At 41.5% G+C, this 25,373-nt stretch overlaps 1 non-coding gene across 1 annotated transcript; it reads left to right on the forward strand.

The window, feature by feature from the left end:
* The first annotated feature begins 23,713 nt into the window (after window positions 1-23,713).
* On the forward strand, window positions 23,714-23,819 carry LOC130987307 (small nucleolar RNA R71). The gene has a single exon (XR_009089695.1). It is a non-coding gene; the product is annotated as a small nucleolar RNA R71 (small nucleolar RNA).
* The last annotated feature ends 1,554 nt before the right edge of the window (window positions 23,820-25,373 follow it).

The following is a 25,373-nucleotide window of genomic DNA, read 5'->3' on the forward strand; positions in this document are numbered from 1 at the left end:
CCGTTGATCTTATCTAATCTAACGGACATGATTTGTTCACGCCATGTTCAACGGATTTTTTCGTTGAACATATGGGGGGTCGAAACCCAAAACCCCCAAAAATATTGTATATGTTCACGAATGTTCAACGAAAAAATCCGTTGAACATGGCGTGAATAAATCATGTCCGTTAGATTAGATAAGATCAACGGATGAGATTACTTCTCTATTCTTTGTTACATTTAGGCATTTTTCATTGAACCTAACCCTATATATATATATATATGGGTTAAAATAAAAACACCTCTTAAAATATAAAATATAAACAATTTTCAATTCTTAGATCATCAAGATCTACGGTTATTTTGTAACCCTGTTGGATGAATTCATGGTCCTAGGTTCGAATCCCAAAGGTAGTAAAAAAAATTCACAATTCTTAATCATGTTGGATGAATTCGTAACCCTGTTGGATAAAATTCATACATTAAAAAAACGTTTATATTTATATTTTAAGAAATGTTTTCACTGTAGCCCTCCCCTATATATATATATATATATAGGGGTGGGCTAGAATAAAAACACTTTTAAGTGTATAAAATATAAATGATTTTCAGCCCTTAGATCATCAAGAATTTTAGATATGAAATAAAATATAAAATAATGAATTTTGAGATAATTATAAAGAATTTTAGATATGAAATAAAATAAACAATATATACTAAAGATCAATAATGCTCTCACTTAAACTCTCAACCTCTTGGTTTATTGAGATAATGTGCCTTAAGCTCCTAATATATATATATATATATATATATATATATATATATATATATATATATATATATATATCGATTATCCTTTCCCAGTTCAAATCAACACAATAGACATGCTCAAATGGTGATAAATTATTCAAACAAAAAAATAAACCCAGAACTCAAGGAAATAGAGACATTTGAACAAAGTTGAATTAAAACAAACATCAATCCATTACAAATCCATCTAATCTAATCTAATCCCTAAGATAATGGATTTTAGCCAAACATATTCATAATCAAAACAAATCCTAAGTCATAAAAAGACATAAACAAAGATATAAAAAGATAGAGATTCATAGATAAATCCTATAATCTTGATCTTCAATTATATAGTCTTGATAAGCTCATTCACAAGTCTTCCCTTCTTCCCTTGGTTGTGGTGTTGTTTTTATGTGTGAAAAAAATAAAATGGTAGAGGAAGAAGATGGGTTTGAGAAAAAGAATGGAAGCTAAGGTTTGGAGAGATGTTGGATGTTGTGGAATGTCTTGAATTATCTCAATTTTCCCTCAAATTGAAGGTTGAAATGGTGTTGGGAAACTAATAAGAAATATCCTACCCTTGGTTTTGATGATCCCAAAACACTTAGCTCATCTTTTCTAGAGTAAAGTTTCTCTGAACTCAAGTGTTAGAGTTCATTTTTGTTAGACTGAAGAGTAAAGAGGCAATGATCTGAAGACTGAAGACTAAAGATCTGAAGTTTGAAGACTAAAGACCAACTGAATCAAGACTGCTGACTCAACTGAAGGACTCTCACTGAAGTACCAGTGTTAGGAAAACACTGATATACACCACGTGGGATAAAACACTGACTGATGCTAAAGTAGAATATTAGAAGAATCCTCGGACTGATTACTAATCCGGACTGATTCTTCAGTTAAGAATGTTTCACTCAGGTCAAACTCAGCCACGTGGAAAGTAAGCTGCTAACTACCAGTACAAGTTGCATTTAATGCGAAGATATGCAGAATCGTCCTTCAGAGTGCAGAGTTTCCCATTTCATGTTGCTTTATTCTGCAACACCATCTCCTATGAAAGCAAGGACGGTACCTACTTTCAGTTTAAGGAGACCGAAGACTGAGAACCTGAGCCAGATTCAAATCTGAGTCTCGACAACAGAAAATGAAGAAGGACCTCCTCCAACGGATCTGTTCTCCAGACGCTGCCTATAAATGGAGCTCAAGGATCAACCTCATTCTTCACCGATTCAACGCACTAAGCCAAAGCTCTGTCGAACTCAAGAGTCAAGCTAATCTCACTGCATCCTAAGTTTGAATCGAAGAAGAGAATAACCATTGCCGCAACTATCGATCTTTACTGATAACATACATTCTCTTAGCATTTCTAGGTTTATACACTCTCATCCTTAGCCTAGAAACTGAAAACCGAGATCCTGTTCTCAGTAATCCTAGTTAAAAAATCGAACCCTTTTCTAAAGAGCGAAAAGAGAGTTTGAGAGAGAGTTCTAGACAGTTGTCTGGACTCTAGGTTGTTTAGCATCCGCAAGCTAGATGTGTGGTTTACTTAGCACCAGCAAGCTAAGGAAGAGAAGTCCAACGGTTGTTGGCACTGAAATGAGTGTTTCAATTGTAAGGTTTACTATGCACCCGTAAGTACGAGCTAGGTTTGTTGTGCACCCGTAAGCACGATCTGAATTGATTGGCAGTGTGATCTACTAACCGTGGACGTAGAAATCATTATTCTGAACCGCGTAAAAATCCTTGTGTTGTTTACTGCTTTCAGTATTTCTATTTCTATTTGTGCACAAACTCTAATTATACTGAAACTGATATCTTAAAGGATGAACCCTAAAGCTGACAAGTTGATTCACTAAAGGCTATTTCTTAAATCGCTTTTGCATCAGTGTTATCAGTCCAAGGACAATCAGTAGGATTTCAAATACTACTCTAATTTCGAAAACTGATAAGACTGAAACCCTTTCTGAACTTCAGTTTGTTGATCAGTTCCTCAAACTGAAGTTACCCTACTGACTCATTATCAGTATCAGTCTTAACCCTCTTTCAAACTGATCTTTCTTACACAACTCACTTCGTTTTCAATTTAGAAACTGACTTCAGTTTTCAAATTTGAAAATAGCCTACTTGTGTATTCCCCCCTCCTCCTACACCAGTTCAGATACCTTTCGGGACCCAACAAATGGTATTGAAACTCAAAATTCCTATCTAGAGCCCACAAATTGCTAATTTTCGCCTTTTTTCTAGGGTCGCGGCCGTGATTGTAGTACAGGACCATGGGGGAGCTGTTGGGAAGAGGGCATGGTCGAACCCAGGCCACGCGGCCTGGACCGTAGGTGTGTTCTGAATGTTTTTGGGCGTTGATCCGTGGTCGGGCCCGCGACCGCTACCAGGACTTCGGGCTCTATTGCGCCCTGCGCAGCCGACTTGCTCGGCTTCGTTCTCCCTCATCCGAGCTTCGATTCGACTATCGTTTACGCTCACAGATTCTTATTCAACTGTAATTCAACCTCATGCTTTCACATTTCTCCAATTTTTCTTGATATTACACCAAAATTACAAGTAAAATTGAGGTACAAACACGCATTCACAAGTAAAATACAAATGAAAATGACAATAAATCATGTGAAATTGAGGTACGAAAACCATGTTTATAACTTTTTATAAGATTTTATCGTATGAAAATTTATATAAAATAATACTTCTATTAAAATAATAAATAATTATAATTTATTAATAAATAATAAATAATTATTTATTATTTTACCCTGTAATTTATAGCTCCCGATAATTAAATTGTAAGCATAAAAAAATTTCACCGATTAAATCTCTACAAACTAATCTAAGCCCCATTTTGAAAAATCAACTAAAATAGAACGGTCATTGATTCTCCAGCATCGCACTCTGTATGCAGTGGCGACGCTCTAGTGATAAGAAGACCGAACAATGAATTCCCCCACCCTTACTTCACCCTTAATTCTCCGTCTCTCGAACGCGGGCAACGACAAGCTCCCATGCTCCAGAAGCTTCAGCGGCCATGGCGAATTCCGACGCGGTGGTGGGGAACCTGACAAGTCTCTACCTGGTTGTCATTGCGGCCATCAAGGCTTACGACATGGCAGGGGGTAGAGCTTCAGCGGCAGTTGCATAATCGTCCTCTCCCCGATGGTGGTCGCTGATCCTCATCGCCGCCCTCACCTTGGTGGCCGCCACTGCATCCTTGTGCATCTGCTTCATATACATGGTGCGATGCTGAAAATTTAATAACGGTGGTGGTATAAGACTTGTCTAAGGGAGGAAACATGGTAGCCTTAGGTGAGGCTGAGATTTTCTGCATTTTAGTTGATTTTTGAAATGGGGTTATTGATTAGTTTGCAAAGATTTAATCGGTGAAATTTTTTGATGCTTGGCATTTATTAAAATAAAAATTTATTAAAAAAGAGAAGGAAAAAAGAACCTAAAACCCTTGAGAGCACAGAGAGCAAACTAAGGGCCGAGCCTCGTTAAAACACTTTTAAGGCAAAACCTGGAAGGAAAAAACCTTAAAAGGGAAAAAGAGTACTCGTCTAAGAAAAGAAGCTGTGGGGAACGGAAGTGAGACAGCTTCAGAGATTCCGGCCGAACCATCACCCCTAAGCAGCTCAGTTTCCGGACACAGCAAAACATACCAACAAAAACGAAAAAACAAAGACGAAGAAGACACAAAACTAACAAAACGACATCAACCACCTCCACACTGCCCCAGCCACAACTAATGATACCATGCAAAACAAGCAGACGGAAGAAGGAAATAACACTCCAAGAAGCGGCACATCGACGACGAGAACTACCGCCCCTCAAACATGCTCGACGTGAAACCGCAGAAACACGCCGATCACGGAGATCCAAGAGGTTCGACCAGCCGGCTCCCAGTGTCGAGCTCACCCGAACACTGAAAAAAGACGCCGCTGACACCCCAACCCAAACGCCAGCAAAAACCACCCCATCAAAGAAGAGAAACCGTAAGCGCGATCTGCTCATAATTCCGGCCAGAAAGAAGCCGACGTCGGAAGCTGCGACATCGTGAAACCACCTATTGCTCGACCTACTCAACAAATCTCCAAGCAAGCAAGCCTCATAACTCAGCCCACCAGGTGTTCTACCAAACTCCCGCTGCCTCACTCCCTCACGGAAAACCCCCTGGCACCAAAACTCCTGCTGCCACCACCCACAGCAGTCACTACCACCAGCACTCCGCTCCTCCTTGTTCCTAAACAAGGTCTTAAAAATACTACCCAAACTGAAAACACCCAGAACACCCTTGCCCTGACACGCAGCACCCGCCAACTGCTCGAAAGAAATTCTCACAGAAAACCTGCAAAAATCGACCTCCGCAGAGTCAAAAACTCCCAAAGATGGGCACTGCTTCCCATCTCTCCAACCACCATATCTGTCAACGAGCCATTCTAACGTGCGAGTGGGTTGACATGTCCAACCTTGCAGCATTTTGAATCTCATTAATTTCATGAGGCCACCACCCCACTTCCCGTTCCTGATTTGCCATAATATCGGCAACATGATTGCCCTCGCGGAAAATGTGAGTTACTTGGAAGCTCATCGAATCCAGCAAACCCAAGATTTGTTGCCATAAAGCGAAAAACCGCCAGGGAACATTAGTCGAACGCGTTTTAAGCAGAGCCACAACATAAGAAGAATCAGACTCCACCCAGAGATGATTCCTATTTCTTACATGAGCAATGCGAATGGCGGATATGACCGCCATCAGTTCAGCTTCAAACGCAAAACCCACGCCATGCTTAAAGTGAAAACAACCTCTCACCCAACCCCAGTGATCGCGTTGATGCTTGGCATTTAATTATTGGGAATTATGAATTACAGGGTAAAATAATAAATTTATAAATTTTTTATTATTATTTTATATAAGGACTATAAAGAGTAAAATGAGGCTATGAATAGAATCTCCCTAATAATAAACTCAAATAAATTAACATAATTCGTCAAACTCCAGCATTTAGAACAAATTGAGGCCCAATTAAATAGGGTGATTTTAAACATAGCCCCATTTTTTCTTTCATTATAGCCCCCCATTAAAATTAATAATAAAAATAATATTAAACGTACTATTATATTCTTATATTCCTAATTAAAATTTTAATAAAAAATAACAATTAAATCCTAAGAAATATAGCTCCCAAAACAAAAGAAGAACTCGTTGGAAGGAATGGAGAAATGATATAGCCCCCAAAACAGAAGAACACGTTGGAAGGAATGGAGCAAGGAAGAAATCACAACACTTTTAGTGCTCGTTTGGTTCAAGTAAAGAAATGGAAAGGGAATGGAATAAAATAAAAGAGTGGAATGGTAACAATAACCATTACTTTTATTGAGTGTTTGGTTTAGCAATGAAAATGAGTCATTAGTAAGGAATTCCCTTTCTTTTGTTTCCCCTCTATGTTGAGGGGTAACAAATTGGGTGATTGTGTTACCCTTAAGTAAGGGTAATGGTTAACTCTTTACACAAACCAAACAACAAGTAATGGATTCAATTAATTGAATCCCTTTCCAACATCTAAAAACACCCAACCAAACATGGGCTTATATCTTAAGCTTTTCCTTGCGACTAATTTTGGAGTAAAAATCTGAGTTTGAAAAAAATCATGTCTCCTTGAACTTGTAGACTTATGCCTTATACCGTCATAACTGTCTACACTGCTTTCTGCAACATAATACTCATAAAAAAAAAAAATAGATCAACAAAATTGCAGGTCACATAGTTCAAGAATTTGTGGTTTTAGAGATAGTCAACTATGAACTCAATCGAACTATTACAACCCTATAGATATATGCCAATGAACCAGATTTATAAAGAGAAATCAATGCAAAAACATTTGAATTCCACCAAAAATAAGAAATTAGGTACTGAATTGATTCAGAATAATCAATCGTTTCTTTGAGGCATGATTGTTCTTCCTCGTGAATTGTGATTGATTTCTTTCTTCATCCCCCTTCCAAAGTTTTTTTCTTCAGTTTTTTGGGGGCTATACCGACGAATATTCTTTAGAATTTATTTTGTAACTTTAACTATTAGAATTTTAATTTGAGGGTATAAGGGCATTATAGTATCTTCGTTATTATTATTAACTAGTACATCCTCCCGTGCGATGCACGGGCCACAATGTATTTATAATTTTAAAAAATTTAAATTAAATAAAAATATCAAAATATCATTATTTATGAGTTACAAAATTAAATGAAAATATCAAAATATCGTTATTAATATAAATTTATTTAATTTAAAGTAGTGTATAATATTAAATTTAATGAGTGATGAGTGAGGGAAACCTAGCCGCCGCCGCCGCCTAGACCTAGCGCCGCCGCCTGCCGGACTATGGCCTGTTTGTCTCCGGGTGGTGCTTGAGATAAGGGGGCCCTGAATCTCCCACCCATCTCTACGAATTTTGATAATCCTAAAGCTCTCCTGCAAAATACACCTAGATCTTCTGCCATTTTTCAGCATGGCTCTTCTGCAACTCATGACGGTATCATTGGCGCTGAGTCTAGAAAAGAAGTGTCACCTTTGCGTGGCGCCGCCAGTCAAACTGTTCCCCACGCTTCGGCTGCAGTTTCGGGACCTAATAAAGAAAACCCTAGTGTGTTTGCTGGGGATAATCGTATCTCTTATGCTGCTGCAACAGTTAAGCGGCCGGTCAAGCGGCCGGATCTTGCTGGTCACGTCTTTCATGATTTGCGTCCTACGAAGGACGGAGATCAGTTTTCGCTTAAGATTCCGAAGGAGCTATACCTAAAGGAGGTTCAGGCGTTTCAACATGCTTTGACAGGACGTCTTCTTTTGCGGAAAGGAGATAAGCCGAGGTCGACTTTGGAGTTGAAATCGGAGCTTCAACAGTTATGGAGAGTAGCCTCGGATTGGCAGCTGATCCCCTTGGGAAAGAGTTTATATACTCTTCGTTTCACTACGGCTGCGGATAAATCTATAGCAAAAGGGAAGATTATTTGGGAACTCTCGAAGGGAGACTTTCGGTTACGGGAGTGGTCTCGGAATTTTGATCCTTTCAAGGAAAACTCTCCCTTGGCTAACGTTCGGGTTCGCATCCACTTTCTTCCGATCGAGTACTGGAATCCGCAAGTTATTTCTGGTATTGCTCGTTTCTTGGGTCATCCTTTGAAGATTCATGGAGCTTCAGCTGGAAGAGATTTTGGGCAATTCGCTAGAGTTCTTGTTGAAATAGATATGTTGCAGCCCGGTTCCGACATCTCCTGGACTCGAGACTCATACCAAAAGAAAGATCTTCGAGTCTAGTTCCATTTAAAAAAATAGAGTCGAAAACTCCAAGTGGTTTGAGAGATATGATGTTTTTACTACGATCTACCATTTCTGGCAGTTTTGTGCAACCGAAAGTTACCATTTTTGAAAAATAGTAAACGTTGTTAAGCTGGGCTCAACTTTGGTGGATATCTAGCTAACACAATAAGGTTGATACCATAAAAATTTGGAAAGCTAGATCACATAGGAAACTACTGAAATAAATGACTCTTTCCCCTGTTCTCTGAAATTCTCGGTAATAAAGTGCAGTTTAGGTTTTGTATTTTAAAGAAATATCAACCGAAGTTGAAATGGCTTGAAATTTTACCAGGGTACTCAAGACTCATGTAGGGACTTGCTATAAAATCTTCAAAGCTATTAGACACTGAAAAACCATCGATCACAGTAGGTCAGTAGGCCTACGAAATTTCTCCAATTTGGACTCAAAAATAATATATCTCAAAAACATCTCTAATTTGAATATAACATCATAACTCTCAACAACAAACTCATACCAAAACTTATTTCATCACTTCTAACCATCAATCTAAACCATCACTTAACATCATAGCATGCTCAAGAACTCATATTCGTTATCAATCATCTATAATCATCATTTTAATCCATCAACTATCATAACTACAATCTCCTAGGCTCATTTTTATACTCGAATCCTCACTTTCTTCATGAACTTCAACTTGAATTAGGAGTTGTTTTAATACTCTAATCATCTATGCTCATGAAGCTTAGATATAAGTAGATTCATGTGTTTAGAAGCTTACTCTTATGTTTTGCGTAGAGAAAAGTATAATTCCGCCTTCTTGATTCCTAGCTTGAACCTTCAACCCAGCTTTTGTTCTATGGATTTAAGAGTGTTTTCAACTTGATTTAATCGGTGGTTATGGCATACAAGTAGCTTGTGAAGCTTTTTACTATCTCATCAATGGTGTTGGGTGAAGACAGTCGAGAGAGAAGAGAGAGAAAAGAGAGGAAAGAGACGTCTGTTATGAGGGATGAAAGAGAAAGGAGTTGTTTTATTTAACCCCATTTACTTAGCCATCAAGTATTGGATAATAACACATGCTTAATTATCCACTTGCATAAAATATCTTATCCGTTAACTATGTTTATCCACTTGCTTTGACTCCTCTCTCTCTAAAGTCAGTTCCGCACCAGAGCAGAGCACATCTCAACCATCAGAGCAGAGCTCGCCAGAGGAATGCTCGCCAGCGGAATGCTCGCCAGCGAAATGCTCGCCAACGGAATGCATTCTCTGTTCGCAGTGTCAGCAGAGAAATCGTGATTTCTCTGTCATATCAGAGGAATCGTGATTTTTCTGCAGATCAGAGGAATCGTGATTTCTCTGTCAGAGCAGAGGAATCGTAATGTCTCTGTCAGAGCAGAGGAAAACACCACATCAGCTCTTGTTGCAGAGCAGAGCTCGGCTACGCCAAAGCTCGGCTACAAACTATCGAAAGAAAAGAAATTTTTAACTTCATCAATGTGCAACCATCATCTCTATACATCCTTATTTCCTCAAAGTATTTCATTCACTAGTTCTTCATAAAAAAAAAACAATAGCTCAAACTATTGGAATATCTCATCTCATCATAAACTTATATATATATCTCAGTAAAAAAAATTCTCATAAAATACTGATATGCAAAATAATAATAGTTGTATGCTATTTCCCGATTTAAGAATAATCTCGTTCTCCAAAATCTCGAAAATAATCCGTGTTAACATAACACGAAACAAATCATACTCACATCATCGTAACAAATAGTCACATAGACAATCACTCAAACCATATCAGATAAAACACGGATACAATTCTCATTAAAGCAATTAGCAATCATCTCTCAATTAGATCATCTCTCAGATCGACTCTCCCTTCTATAGGGTTTCTCACTCACTTATCTCAACTCTATTCTTAATCAGATGTTCCTATTAACAATAGGACAATTAATCTCACAGATACCTCTGTATCCGTCATCGGAAAAAAATAAATTATGCTCTTTTCTCAATTCAATCAGCATCTCTATCTCAACTCGTTTTCTCAAACTGCTCACTCTCTATCCTCATCATTGATTCTATCAGACTCATATCTCCATCTAGAAGAATAACTCGTCTCATCAAAATAATGTAACTCTAATACTCAATATCTCTATTTATCACCATAACTTCATCTCATCTTAATTATAATCTCATATCTCAGTACCGTAGTACCCTCTGTAGTGTCTCGACACTACTACTACTCATAAAAGTACGGGGTGTTACATCCTACCCCCTTAAAAAAAATTCGTCCCGAAATTTGAGTTATTCACCTTCGGGAAAAAGCTCGGGATATTTCTCTTTCATCATCTCTTCAAGTTCCTAAGTTGTTTCCCCTTGCCCATGATGTCTCCATTGGATTTTCACCAAAGGAATTGACTTATTTCTCAGTTGTTGGATCTTCCGGTCCAGAATAGCATCGGGCCTCTCTTCGTAGCTCATGTCCAGCTCTAGGGACACTTCTTCTTGATGAATGACGTGTTTTGGATCAAACACGTATTTTCTTAATTGTGAAACATCGAAAACGTTATGAACGTTCGTGAAGCTCGGAGGCAACGCAAGTCTATAGGCAACAGGGCCTACTTTCTCGAGTATATCGTAGGGTTCAATATATCCTAGTTTGAGTTTTCCTCTAACTCCAAAACGATGTACTCCTCTGGATGGGGTCTCCTACATCAAAATGAATCTCTGTTCGCCTGGTGTCTGCATAAGACTTTTGGCGATCTTGTGCTTCTTTAATTCTCTGTTGAATCTGTCGCACAATGGCGATCATCTCTTCAATGGCTTTTGGTCCAAACACTTTCTCTCTCTCCAACGTCATCCCAAATAAAGTGGGGATCTACATTTTCGTCCATACAAGGCTTTGTATGGAGCCATGTTAATAGTTGATTGGAAACTGTTATTATAAGCAAACTCGATCAGGGGCAAAACTTGCTCCCATTGACTTCCTCTATCTAGCAAAACAGTTCCAATCATGTCTTCTAAAACTTGTATAGTCCTTTCGGACTGTCCATCCGTCTGCGGATGAAAGGCTGTACTAAAATTCAGTTTAGTACCTAACTCTTTTCGCATGCTCGTCCAGAAACGTGAAGTAAATCTGGAATCTCGATCCGATGTCCGTACTCCGTGCAATCGCACTATCTCTCGTTTCATTCCTTTCTACCAAAATCTCGTTTTTAAATCTTGGTACTTCTTCGTACCTCCTGGGTGTGCTGTGTAAGGTGTGTCATGAGCTTCACTCATGATTTCATTTTTCAGCTCTTCTCTATCAGGCACACACGTTCTTCCATCAAATAATATGGCATTGTCTGCCGCTTCTTGATAATTCTCCATCTTCTCGGTTCGAATCTTCATTCGTAACCTCTCCATCTTTTCATCCTTTCTTTGAGTTGTGATTATCCTTGACCGTAGGTCAGATGTAACGTTCAGTGTAGCAATCATTATTTCCGTCGTTTGAGGTGGTATCACTACCTCAAATCTCAATCTCTCGAATTCTTTGACCAAGTTTTCTTCTTGAGTAAGGAAAAACCTTAACTCTCCTTGATTCTTTCTACTCAACGCATCAGCGACAACGTTAGCTTTTTCGGGGTGATTATTTATCTCGCAATCGTAATCTTTCACCAACTCTAGCCATCTTCTCTGTTGCATGTTTAGATCTTTTTGCTCAAAGAAGTATTTGAGACTTTTATGATCGGTGTATATCTCACACCGTACTCCATAAAGATGGTGTCTCCAAATCTTTAAAGCATGCACTACGGCTGCTAACTCTAAATCATGCGTCGGATAATTCATCTTATGCGGCCTGAGTTGTCGTGAGACATATGCAACAACTCTTCCATCTTGCATCAGTACACATCCCAGTCCATTCTTCGATGCGTCTGTATAGACTGCATACTCTTTGTTCGCCTTTGGAATAGCTAAAACTGGGACAGTGGTAATTCTCTTCTTCAGCTCTTGAAAACTCAACTCACACTCGTTCGTCCACTCAAATTTAACTTCTTTCTTTAGCAGGTGCGTCAATGGCTTAGCGATTTTCGAAAAGCCCTTAATAAATCTTCGGTAATACCCTGCTAATCCCAGAAAACTGCGGATTTCATGTAGTGTAGTCGGTGTTCTCCACTCTACCGCTCGAACTTTTGCTGGGTCTACTTCGATTCCTCTAGCAGAAACGACACGGCCAAGGAAAATGATTTCTTTAAGCCAAAACTCACATTCGCTGAACTTAGCATATAGCTTTTTAGCTCTCAAACTCTCTAACACGATTCTCAATTATTCTTCGTGTTCTCGTTTACTCTTTGAGTAAATCAGAATGTCATCTATGAACATTAACACGAACTTGTCTAAGTATTCGTGTAAGATTCGGTTCATGAGATCCAGGAACTTTGCAGGAGCATTCGTCAATCCAAAAGGCATGACTATGAATCCATAGTGCCCGTATCTCGTACGAAATACCGTTTTCGAAAATATCTTCCGATTTTATCTTCAGCTGATGATACCCCGTTCTCAAGTCAATCTTTGAAAAAGTGCTCGCTCCTTTGAGTTGATCGAATACATCATCGATCCGAGGTAGCGGATACTTATTCTTCAGTGTTACTTTATTCAGCTCGCGGTAGTCAATGCATAATCTCAAACTACCGTCCTTCTTTTTGACAAAGAGAACCGGTGCTCCCCACGGGGAAACACTAGGTCGAATGAAACCCACTTCTAGCAATTCTTGAAGTTGCAGCATCAACTCTTGTAACTCTGTCGGGGCCATTTTATATTGTGCCTTTGACGTCGGTGCGGCTCTGGCTCAAGATCAATCGTAAACTCGAGCTATCGATCTGGGGGTAATCCCGGTAAAGCTTTAGGAAAAACGTCTTTGTATTCTCGCACGACTGGCACGTCATCTATGTTTGTTTTGGATTCCTCAATCTGATTCAGGTATACAACATACGCGGTTGTATCCTTTCTCTGCAAAAGCTTTCGGGCTTGTAGCGCCGAAATTATTGGCGACTTTCTCCATTTTCTCTCAACGCCAATAAACGAAGTAGGCTCTTGGCCTGGAAATTGAAACGATATTCGTCTCTCCTTGCATTGTATCGTTACATGGTTCTCCTCTAACCAATCCATTCCCAAAATAATATCTATGTGCCACATAGACATCATCCTTAGGTTTTTAGCCTTGAGCTTAATCGATTCTAGCTCGATTTCTAAGTCAGGACATACGAGTGAGACCGTAGTGGTTCTGCCTATAGGAGTCATCACTCTTAGATGTTGCGGAGCAGGCTCTATGTTCAACTCCATAGTATCGACACAAGTATGGGGAAATAAAAGAATGGGATGCTCCCGTATCAAACAGTATTACTATGGGTACACCCTTCAACTCACCAATACCTGCTAGATTTCCTCGATTCTTGTCCTGAGCCTTCTGCTCAAGCGCAAACACTCTCTAATGATGGGGTTGATTCGCCTGCGGGGCTGGCGGCTGCCTTCCTGACCGACGTGGTCGATAGGCTGGTTGCTGTCGCTATGACGGCGGTAGCGGTAGGACTCCCTCCATCGCTTTGAGCTGCGGCTGGTACTAGTTCAGCCTTCCTCCGCCTCCACTTTGCTGGCGATTTGGACACTGATTGGAGTAGTGTCCAATCCTTCCGCAGGTGTAGTAGCTGTTCTGTCCCATCTTGCACTCTCTCATGTGTAGCTTGTTGCATTTCGGGCAATGAGGTATTCCTCGCGATCCTGGTGGAGCTGCTGCTGGAGCAGTCTGGCCAACATAAGGCCGGCTATCTCAGTTCTGATAGTGTGGCGGTGCATTCTGACTCTGCCACGGCTTCTTGGGATCTTGACTTCGGTCGTCCCATTTTCTCTTGCCTTTCTGGCCTTGGCCAGAAAAAGATTGGCTTCCCGATTGAAAATTTGGGTTCGACAGTTGCGTCGAAGCTTGACTCGTTTTCTCTGGCTGCATAGCCAATTCTATATCTAGCGCTCTGTTCAGCGCTTCAGCATACGTTAGCGCACTCTGGCTTGCTAACACAACTCGTATCTCTTGCTTTAAACCAGAACAAAATAGTTCCAACATCTTTTCGTCCGTGTCCACTCGATATGGGGCATATCGAGCCAAATCGCAGAATTGCTGGTCATACTCGGCTACTGTCTTATTGCCTTGATTCAAATTGGCAAAATTCGTTTCCTTCTTTTTTCGGTAACTTCGGGGTATATACTTCTCACACAGAGCTGCTTTGAACTGATCCCATGTAAGGGCATCTAGTTGCTCTGGGGTCATAGTTCTCTGTTTAGCTTCCCACCAGAAATCTGCAGATCCCTTGAACTGATAGGACATGCATGTAAGACGCTCGTGATCATCACATCTCAAAAATCTAAAGATCCGTTCCATACTCCGGATCCACTCTTCCGTCTTAGCAGGATCTCCAGATCCATTAAACACTGGTGGATTTTGTCTCAGGAAAAGTTCCTCTATTCTCCTCTCTGGTGGTGGAGGAGGTGGTGGTGTAGGATTCCTCTGTTCCTCTTCTTCTTCTCGATTTCTGTTTCTCTTTCTCGGGGGCATACTATAAGGGTAAGAAAGATATAAATATAACAGCCTCAAAGCTAATCTTTTCGTCATCTCAAAATACAAGGTCTATTTTCTCAACTCAAAAATACGTCTCAACTCGGTTCTATATATTTCATATAGAATTCTTATCTCAGTTTTCTATATCTCAACTCAATTCTATATTTCTCATATAGAATTCTCATATTTCTTGTCATCTCTATCGTTCATCTAACATCATGCATCAAATCATCAATCTCAAAACTCTGATGTGACATAAAGCTCTCTAGTCATCAACGTCATCTCTATATAATAGGGAAAATTGCCTTTCTTTTGAGGTCTTACACAAAAGCGAAGGTTCTCTTTGTACAAAACGCCCTATACTATAATGATGCTCTCGCTATGCAAGCATCATAGGGACTAAGCGTCATATATGTTCTATACTATGCTTCTAGCTATGTACATTGGTTATGCATCACTATATATATATATATATATATATATATATATATATACATCACTAGATAGTCTCGGTCGTCTATCAATCTCCCATCTCGTCATCTTTATTGCCATCACCTGATATCCTACTCCCAACATCATCAGTCGGTCCATCCTCACGCGGCTCATCCTCTACATCCGTGTCATACATCGGATAGTAAACTGGCACCTCGGGAATAGAAACCCATGTCTCGGTGCCGTCGTCCGCAACCTGATGCCGTAAAGGCTGGGTTCGCCCGCGTCCAACTGTCATATCCGGAGTTTCCTCGTCCGGATCCTCCTCATCGCTGTCTGATCTCGCAGGTCGAGATCCTCCCTCTTGGGTGCCTCGATAAGGTGCATAGTGAAGCTGGTGCGTGTAAGGCTGTAAAGCCAAAATGTCGAAATCTAGCACTGGGGCAACTCTCGAATCGCATGGCCTCGATACCTGCTGAATTCGAGGCTCTGTAAAAACAATCGGCGGTGCTGACCTGATAGGTAGCACTGGCAAGGGTGCCGTCACCGGGGTCAAATCCCATAATGGTAAGTTGGCGCTAGGATATGTGATCATTGCCAAATACGAAAACGGACCGTGCTCCACGACCGGTGAATACGTCTCGAAAACTATCGAATCTGAAATAGCCTGCTCAGATATAATCGGCATTGTCTCACTAGGGGGTAGTGGTACAACCACTAACTCTCCACCCTGGACTGGCCCATCGGGCACTTCGTACGGCGGTGCAGGGGGATCGTCGAACGCAAAAATAACGATGGCTGAGCGTCGCGATAAAACCGTTGAGATCACCATACCTCTCTCCTCCCAACCACGTAGTACCCACAAATAGGGGGACTAATGTTGTCGCCCAAACTCCCCACGTGGGTGGTAACCGCGGAATCAGAAGGTCGATAGCTTCCGCTCCGTCGATCCCGTAGGGAAATAACCCTCTGCCAGTGGCGATGGTAATGCGCTAGAAACTCTCCTAGCGTATCGTCTTCATCTGGCTCGTACTCTCTAAACCAACATTTCGTTGCTTCTTCAGCAATACTCTGCATCCTAAAAACAAAAACATCGTGTTTCTCAAAAGTGGATACGAAACTTACTTGGTATTCCACCCCAATCATCAACATACTCTTTCTCATTTGGTCAGTTGGAGCAACGGTTATACTAGCCTCAACATGACTCCCAAATATTCTTCAACTCATGGTTCTCATCATGCTCAGATAGTTCCGCCATATCACATCACATAACTCATTATTGGGTCAACTCAAAACTCAGCATGAAGGCGGAAAAGAAAACATCAAAAGCTCTTACCTCGCTAAGTCGGAGGAGATGGGGTGCTGGGGTTCTATTTAGACTGACTCTCAAATCAGTCTAAGAACTCAAATTAGACTAGTACTCATCTCATAAGTAAGAGCAAATAAAATCTCAACTCAATCAAGCATTAGACTCAGAGCAGACGACTCGGTCTGATACCACTCTGTCGCAGCCCGGTTTCGACACTAGTAATAGCGGGGATCGAGTATCGATACGACTAATAAAAGAAAGGGGAAAGATAGAAAAAATACATAGATCAACAGCGGAAGCTCACGAAGAAACATGCTAAGGAAAGATTATCATAATTCATCAAAAGGGTATATCCGTCAACATCGTCATAACTCGATAAATATCGGGAATCTCAACATGAAAAGCAAAACAAGTGTAACTCATTTTTATGTAGAGTCATAATATTCAGAGTGTGACAACAAAAGGTGAACCGACTATATGTATGAAGACACATAATCGTGAGTAAAATGCTTGATTTAATACAACATAACTTCATATCGAAACTCTATCGACAAAACAGACATACGATAGAGAAAGAAAACGTCAACCCGAAACATTCCCCACCAGCACCGCACCATACTCCCCTTCCGCTTATCCTGCACGTTTAGAAATACATGCAGGGCGTGAGTACATAAATACCCAGTGGACATATCGCCGGAAACAAAGCTGCTCATAGAGCTATAAATTGAACTTGCCACATTTCAGCAATACACATGAATTATATCTTAAAAGAACCTGTGCAAGCAGTTTTAACCATAAACATCATAATTAAGTGTCTGCAGACAAGTACTCGACATGTATGTACCACATCTACAACTCTTCATTATCATCAAGGTACTGAGAAGTAGGCCTCCTTCTCAAGCACCGTGACCGGCCGACCTGAAGACGGCTCACAGTCACCTCAGTGTACACTAGCCCTGGCAGGATAGCTATCAACTGCCTAGGACCCGAATTCGTCTCATCTCATCAGTAGAGGGTAAACATACAAGCTCAACATCATCATAAAAATATTGGCAAGTCAATAATTCTCAAACATCATCATAATCTCAAAACATCAAAACATCTCATAATTTTATCATCATTTAAAACAGTTTAGAAAAGCTCTTAAACTGTATACTCAAAATAATGCCCACCTGAAGACCTTACTCAAAATCTCCCGTCAAAGTGGAGTTACTTACTTCCTTGCTCTGCTCGTGTCTTCAGGGATCATCATCATCGAAAATTCATGTCATACAATGAATCTCGATTAGAAACTCTTTGAAAAATTCTCAAGCCTTAACTCATGCTCTATCTCATATTCTATCTCCTTACTCAACTCTATATAAACTCTCCACTCATCTCACATCCTTAAGTTCAAGGATAGGTTTCAAGAAAATCATGGTTCTAAGTCTCGATTTATCTCTCATAATAGGGTCGTCTAACTTCAGTCAAACACATAGGCAACACAATCACATAAGGCACATAAGAAATCACAAACAAATATCAACAAAACATGCTCTGTTTTTACACTGACTTAACTTCAAAATTTAAACTGTTCTGACTCCGACATCTCCTGGACTCGAAACTCATACCAAAAGAAAGATCTTCGAGTCTAGTTCCATTTAAAAAAATAGAGTCGAAAACTCCAAGTGGTTTGAGAGATATGATGTTTTTACCACGATCTACCATTTCTGGTAGTTTTGTGCAACCGAAAGTTACCATTTTTGAAAAATAGTAAACGTTGTCAAGCTGGGCTCAACTTTGGTGGATATCTAGCTAACAAAATAAGGTTGATACCATAAAAATTTGGAAATCTAGATCACATAGGAAACTACTGAAATAAATGACTCTTTCCCCTGTTCTCTGAAATTCTCTGAAAGCTAGATCTCATTTTTATACTCGAATCCCCACTTTCTTCATGAACTTCAACTTGAATTAGGAGTTGTTTTAATACTCTAATCATCTATGCTCATGAAGCTTAGATATAAGTAGATTCATGTGTTTAGAAGCTTACTCTTATGTTTTGCGTAGAGAAAAGTATAATTCCGCCTTCTTGATTCCTAGCTTGAACCTTCAACCCAGCTTTTGTTCTATGGATTTAAGAGTGTTTTCAGCTTGATTTAATCGGTGGTTATGGCATACAAGTAGCTTGTGAAGCTTTTTACTATCTCATCAATGGTGTTGGGTGAAGACAGTCGAGAGAGAAGAGAGAGAAAAGAGAGGAAAGGGACGTCTGTTATGAGGGATGAAAGAGAAAGGAGTTGTTTTATTTAACCCCATTTACTTAGCCATCAAGTATTGGATAATAACACATGCTTAATTATCCACTTGCATAAAATATCTTATCCGTTAACTATGTTTATCCACTTTCTTTGACTCATCTCTCTCTAAAGTCAGTTCCGCACCAGAGCAGAGCACATCTCAACCATCAGAGCAGAGCTCGCCAGCGGAAAGTTCGCCAGTGGAATGCTCGCCAGCGAAATGCTCGCCAACGGAATGCATTCTCTGTTCGCAGTGTCAGCAGAGAAATCGTGATTTCTCTGTCATATCAGAGGAATCGTGATTTCTCTGTCATATCAGAGGAATGCATTCTCTGTTCCCATGTATTGATGGAGTTCGGCGGCAAGGACAATAACCACGTTCTCGCCCGGTCCTTGAGTGCATAAGGTAAGCACTTGAGTCTCAACTGATCCTCGGTGAGTTCCAGCAGTGGGAAGGTCTGCACTTAAGTGCAGAAGTCACGGATGAACTGTAAGGCGTCCTCGCTCGGCATCCCATGAAAGAGCGGCAGCAGGTTTGAGTCGTTGGGCTTCAGATTATAATTCCGGACCGTTGTGGGAAGCACTATCGCTGAAGTGCTAGTGGTCCCAATGACCGGCCTGGAGAAATCTCCCATGTACTGTACATTCCGCTCCGCCATGGTTTCTTGGTCAGGATTGGGCCGAGCTTCTTCTTCTTCTTCAGAATGCACTGAAAATGTCTCCTCAACGGCTTCCAGAATGGGGTTAGAAGCGATTCTCTCTTCACAGTCTTCCTCTCGAAACTGTGGTTCCACAAGGTTTCTCGAACTGGACTCGAACTCCTCCTCCAGGCTTAAAAGGACCTCACGAGGTCGGTGAATATTGTCGTAGTAAGGTGCAAGCTTTCTCTTCAAGCTTCTGCGTCCTTGCATACACAACACGAACAAACAAATCAAACGCACCGGAGGGAGAAAATAATCGAGTTAAAAGAAAGAACAAAAATAAACACGGAAAACAAATGCAACACAATCAAATGCCTAAAGCCTTCCCCGGCAACGGCTCCAAAATTTGACTCATCCAAAAACACCTAGCGGATGGACTCGAATTTATACGAGGTCGTCCTAGGGCGGTAAGGTGACTCAAGTCGTCTCACACGGAAGGCTTAGCAGGGCTTTAATTGTATTACTCACAAGAAACGGAAAGGAAACCTAAACACTCTAATCGGGTAGTTGGGTCTGACTCTAATTCGCACTCTAATCACCACGACATAAACGGAAGAAAGCAATAAACATTAACTAATGCGTAATTAAAGTAAAGCATATAAATCTATCTAGGCGAAAGATAAGAAGCATATTAAGAACGCAGGAAACTAATAAACCTAGGGTTCTAAACTAGCAAACTAGAAAGCAATGGTTAATTCAATCAATCATGAACAACGATTATCTAGGCGAGATAAAAGAACAATCAATCATCAAATAACTCGAAGCAACAATAATCTACGCAAAGGAAATAGACTAGCATTCAAACATATAGAAAACAATAACTAAGTTCTTACAGCGAGTACGATCCAAATCTTCAATCTAATGTAATGAAAACAATCATAATCTTCAATCCACGAAGCCACAAGATGTTTGTTGATGTTTTAACTACTCTAAAACTAAGGGAAATCAAGTGAAAATCGCCTAGGAGGCTGTTGGGGTCGAGAGTCCTTGAAAACCCCTAAAAATGGGCTTTTATAAGGAAAAAACGTAACTGCCGAACATTCAGCGACGGCGGCTGCCGTGGGACGGCGCCGCCGTGGGTGGCCTTCGCTGATTACTCCAGGAGTCGCACGGCCCACGCCGTGGGGCCGCGGCCGCAGTCATGACGGCGGCCGCCGTGGGACGGCGGCGGCCGTGAGCTCTACCTCCGAAACTGCTCCAAACGAAGCCAACCCACGGTAACTTCCGATTCCTGTACACGACAGTAGCACACCCAAATAGCATCGAGCAAGTGAAGGATAGAGCAAAAAGACACGAAGCATGCTCGAATGCACAACAAAAAGGCCCATAAAAACATCACAAAATAGGGCTAAACAACCCCCCCCCACACTTAAATCCTTGCTTGTCCTGAAGCAACAATCACAACATCGAAAGAAAATCCACAAGCGATTCTTCTCACCAAGCAAAACACCAACCAATCCAAGTCTTCCAAGATATCAATGTCCCCAATCAAGTGTTCAAAGTTAAGGTTTAAAAATGCAACAACAAGATTAAACAACTCAATCCGATCAGACCCAATTCTCCGCTAGGGGTGAATTTCCTAATGTAATTTCCTTTACAATCATATCTCGTTCCTTTTTCACATTCTTTCATTTTTCTCACATCTCACTTCTCGTTTTTTTTTTGGGTCAAGTTATTTTCGCTCTTAATAGATAGGCCATAATTCACGAGATTGAACTTTTGGAAGTGATCCAAAATATTCTCGTGTGGTTACCCATGCTCATAATGATGCCATCAGAGGAGTAGAGACCCAGAGCTATCAAAAACTCAACAACCAACCATACATTTCAACTCAGAGAAAGATATTAGGATATTGCAATGAAAACACTCCCCCTAGCCTCTATTGGACAAATCACATCAAGAGTTGCTCATCAGGGTGTTGCATCCAAACATTAAACTAATTACACCAAATTGGGAACAATTCAATCACAAAAGACAAGGATAACAAACCACTCGAAACACCAACCGGAATCGCTAGTGAACCACCATCAACATGCGAGGTGCACTTAAAAAAACAAGAATCCAAGATAAGGGGACCATTCGCCCCACACAAGAAAGCCCAAGATCACAACAAGAAGACACCCACAGGATTCACAACTACCAACAAACACCCCTCCCCACACTTAAACTCTGACACTGTCCTCAGTGCAAACAAAAAGAGGGGTAAAAGAGGAAACTTCCCTAAATATCGATCCAGTGGTGAGTCTGTAATGTCCCACGATGTCTGCCTCTCTCTCATCCAAAGAACAAGCAGTCTCCAACGCAACACCCTGCACCAAACAACAAAAGCAACAAAACACAACACAAACGAAACGAAAGAAAAACGAAACAAGAAAAAGCAAGCAAACATGGGTTGCCTCCCATGCAGCGTTAGATTTTAAGTCGTCAGCCCGACTAAGAGAACCCCTTTAACCAAAATCCGATTGGAGCTCCAGCTGTCTTAGCGCCCTTGTAAACACATCTTCTTGAATTGCAGCTGCGGGTCCTCCAAATGAGTCCTCCATGCTCATATCCTGGGATGGCCCTCTATCCACACATCCAACGAAATTGAGTGACCCAACCTTATCTAGCTTCTCTTCCAGTAGCAAGGCACACAGAAAGCCTTGCTCTTTATCATCTTCCTCTTGTAGCTTATCCAGGAATTCTCTCTCAACCTCACTTTCATCTTGCAAGTTAGCAAGAAATTCTTCCACGATCTCGTCCTCTTCCTGTAGCTTATTAAGGAAGTCCTGCACCATACAATCCTCATCCAAAGCATCAAATATTTCAATATAAGAGCAGATTTGAATTGAGGGAGTGGGGGTAGTAGGTTTTTTTATCAAAAACAGAGAATGTTACCGCTCTACCTGCCCCTACCATACTTACAGTTCCCGTACCCACATCAATGCGAGTATGGGTGGTAGCCATAAAGGGTCGGCCAAGTAGCACGAGATTCCCATTCTCGCCTCTAATCCCTTTTCCCACATCCAGGACAACAAAATCAGCCAAGACTCTAATCCCCCTCACGACCACCTCAACATCCTCAACAAGGCCTCGTGGGCTGCTAATGGAGCCGTCAGCTAGCTCTATCTTAATATTCGTGCATTTCAGCTTTTTATTTCCCAACCTCTCAAAAATATCAAGCGGAATCAAATTGACTGCCGCGCCCAAATCAAGCATTCCCAAAACCTTTTCAACCCCACCTAAGCTAATATCAAAAATAAAGCTACCTGGATCTCCTTGCTTGGGTGGTGGTTGGTCTGGTGCAACAGTGACAGGTGGCGGTGGCTCACTGGAGCATTGGGTAGCCTTGATTGCTTGCACGGTTTTGCTTCTCCATTTCCCTGTGGGTATTGGGGTATTTTCCTTGATTACCGCCACGGCATGAGCTTGGTGCGGCTGTTGGTCCTGGTTTGGGAACTTCCCAGTTGGCTGTTCTTGCTGCAACTGATTCAAGGCTCCTGTTAGTTGCCCAACTGTAGTCTCGAGGCGCTTGATGGTAGCACTCTGAGCCTCCATCGCCTGTTTGCTAGCTTGCATGAAAGCTTGCATCTGATCTTCAAATAAGGGGCCTGGAGGTTGGTGCTGCTGAGGTGGGTAGAGTTGTTGCGGGGGTTGTTGTTGCTGATATGGTTGAGGGTAATGCTGCTGCTGAGGGAATGAGGACTGTTGTTGAGATGGGTATAATTGCTGCTGGTTCTGATACCCCATTTGCTGTGAAGGTCGGGGGAACTGATTGCCTTGGTTTGATCCCGACCCTTGGCCAGGAGCTTGGTTCCTCCATCCTGAATTCTGCTCATTTCTCCAACCCGAGTTGGAGCTTTGTTGCCCTTGATTAAAGCTGGGCCTCTGTTCAAATTGAGGCCTCCCCGGATAGCCCTGAGCAGCATAGACCTCTGCTTGTCCTTCAGGTGGGAATTCGCCCATTCGATGGCACACGTTAATTCCATGGCCAAATTCGCCACATATGCCACAACCTTCTGTTGATGGTGCGCGAACGGGTGGAGCCTCCACCTGGTTCATCGTGAGGTGATGTACTTGCCTCATCAGGTCCGCTACCTGCTTCTGAAGCTCATTGTTTGGAGCTACTGCATTCGCTTCGACCCTCCTTCCTCTTACTGACTTTTGTTGAGAACTCGCGGCAAGTGTGTCGAAGATCTCTTTGAGCTCATTGGCTGTCTTTCGGGCAATGTTGCCCCCTGCGGTACTGTCCACCATAAACTGTGCCGTCTGAATCAATCCGTCATAGAAGAACTGCATCAACATGACGGGTGCTAACTGATGTTGTGGGCACTGGCGGAGGAGCTCTTGAAATCTCTCCCAAGCCTCGTGGAGAGGCTCATCAGCTTCTTGCATGAAGTTCATTATCTGGCTCCTAATCTCCTGTGTCTTGTGACTAGGATAGTACTTGAGCATAAACTTCTCACATGCTTCTCCCTATGTATTGATGGAGTTCGGCGGCAAGGACAATAACCACGTTCTCGCCCGGTCCTTGAGTGCATAAGGTAAGAACTTGAGTCTCAACTGATCCTCGGTGAGTTCCACCAGTGGGAAGGTCTGCACTCGAGTGTAGAAGTCACGGATGAACTGTAAGGCGTCCTCGCTCGGCATCCCATGAAAGAACGGCAGTAGGTTTGAGTCGTTGGACTTCAGATTATAATTCCGGACCGCTGTGGGAAGCACTATCGCTGAAGTGCTAGTGGTCCCAATGACCGGCCTGGAGAAATCTCCCATGTACTGTACATTCCGCTCCGCCATGGTTTCTTGGTCAGGATTGGGCCGAGCTTCTTCTTCTTCTTCAGAATGCACTGAAAATGTCTCCTTAACGGCTTCCAGAATGGGGTTGGAAGCGATTCTCTCTTCACAGTCTTCCTCTCGAAACTGTGGTTCCACAAGGTTTCTCGAACTTGACTCGGACTCCTCCTCCAGGCTTAAAAGGACCTCACGAGGTCGGTAAATATTGTCGTAGTAAGGTGCAAGCTTTCTCTTCAAGCTTCTGCGTCCTTGCATACACAACACGAACAAACAAATCAAACGCACCGGAGGGAGAAAATAATCGAGTTAAAAGAAAGAACAAAAATAAACACGGAAAACAAATGCAACACAATCAAATGCCTAAAGCCTTCCCCGGCAACGGCTCCAAAATTTGACTCATCCAAAAACACCTAGCGGATGGACTCGAATTTATACGAGGTCGTCCTAGGGCGGTAAGGTGACTCAAGTCGTCTCACACGGAAGGCTTAGCAGGGCTTTAATTGTATTACTCACAAGAAACGGAAAGGAAACCTAAACACTCTAATCGGGTAGTTGGGTCTGACTCTAATTCGCACTCTAATCACCACGACATAAACGGAAGAAAGCAATAAACATTAACTAATGCGTAATTAAAGTAAAGCATATAAATCTATCTAGGCGAAAGATAAGAAGCATATTAAGAACGCAGGAAACTAATAAACCTAGGGTTCTAAACTAGCAAACTAGAAAGCAATGGTTAATTCAATCAATCATGAACAACGATTATCTAGGCGAGATAAAAGAACAATCAATCATCAAATAACTCGAAGCAACAATAATCTACGCAGAGGAAATAGACTAGCATTCAAACATATAGAAAACAATAACTAAGTTCTTACAGCGAGTACGATCCAAATCTTCAATCTAATGTAATGAAAACAATCATAATCTTCAATCCACGAAGCCACAAGATGTTCGTTGATGTTTTAACTACTCTAAAACTAAAGGAAATCAAGTGAAAATCGCCTAGAAGGCTGCTGGGGTCGAGAGTCCTTGAAAAACCCTAAAAATGGGCTTTTATAAGGAAAAAACGTAACTGCCGAACATTCAGCGACGGCGGCCGCCATGGGACGGCGCCGCCGTGGGTGGCCTTCGCTGATTACTCCAGGAGTCGCACGGCCCGCGCCGTGGGGCCGCGGCCG

Source organism: Salvia miltiorrhiza, chromosome 5, assembly GCF_028751815.1.
Source record: "Salvia miltiorrhiza cultivar Shanhuang (shh) chromosome 5, IMPLAD_Smil_shh, whole genome shotgun sequence".
NCBI classification, from domain to species: domain Eukaryota; kingdom Viridiplantae; phylum Streptophyta; class Magnoliopsida; order Lamiales; family Lamiaceae; genus Salvia; species Salvia miltiorrhiza.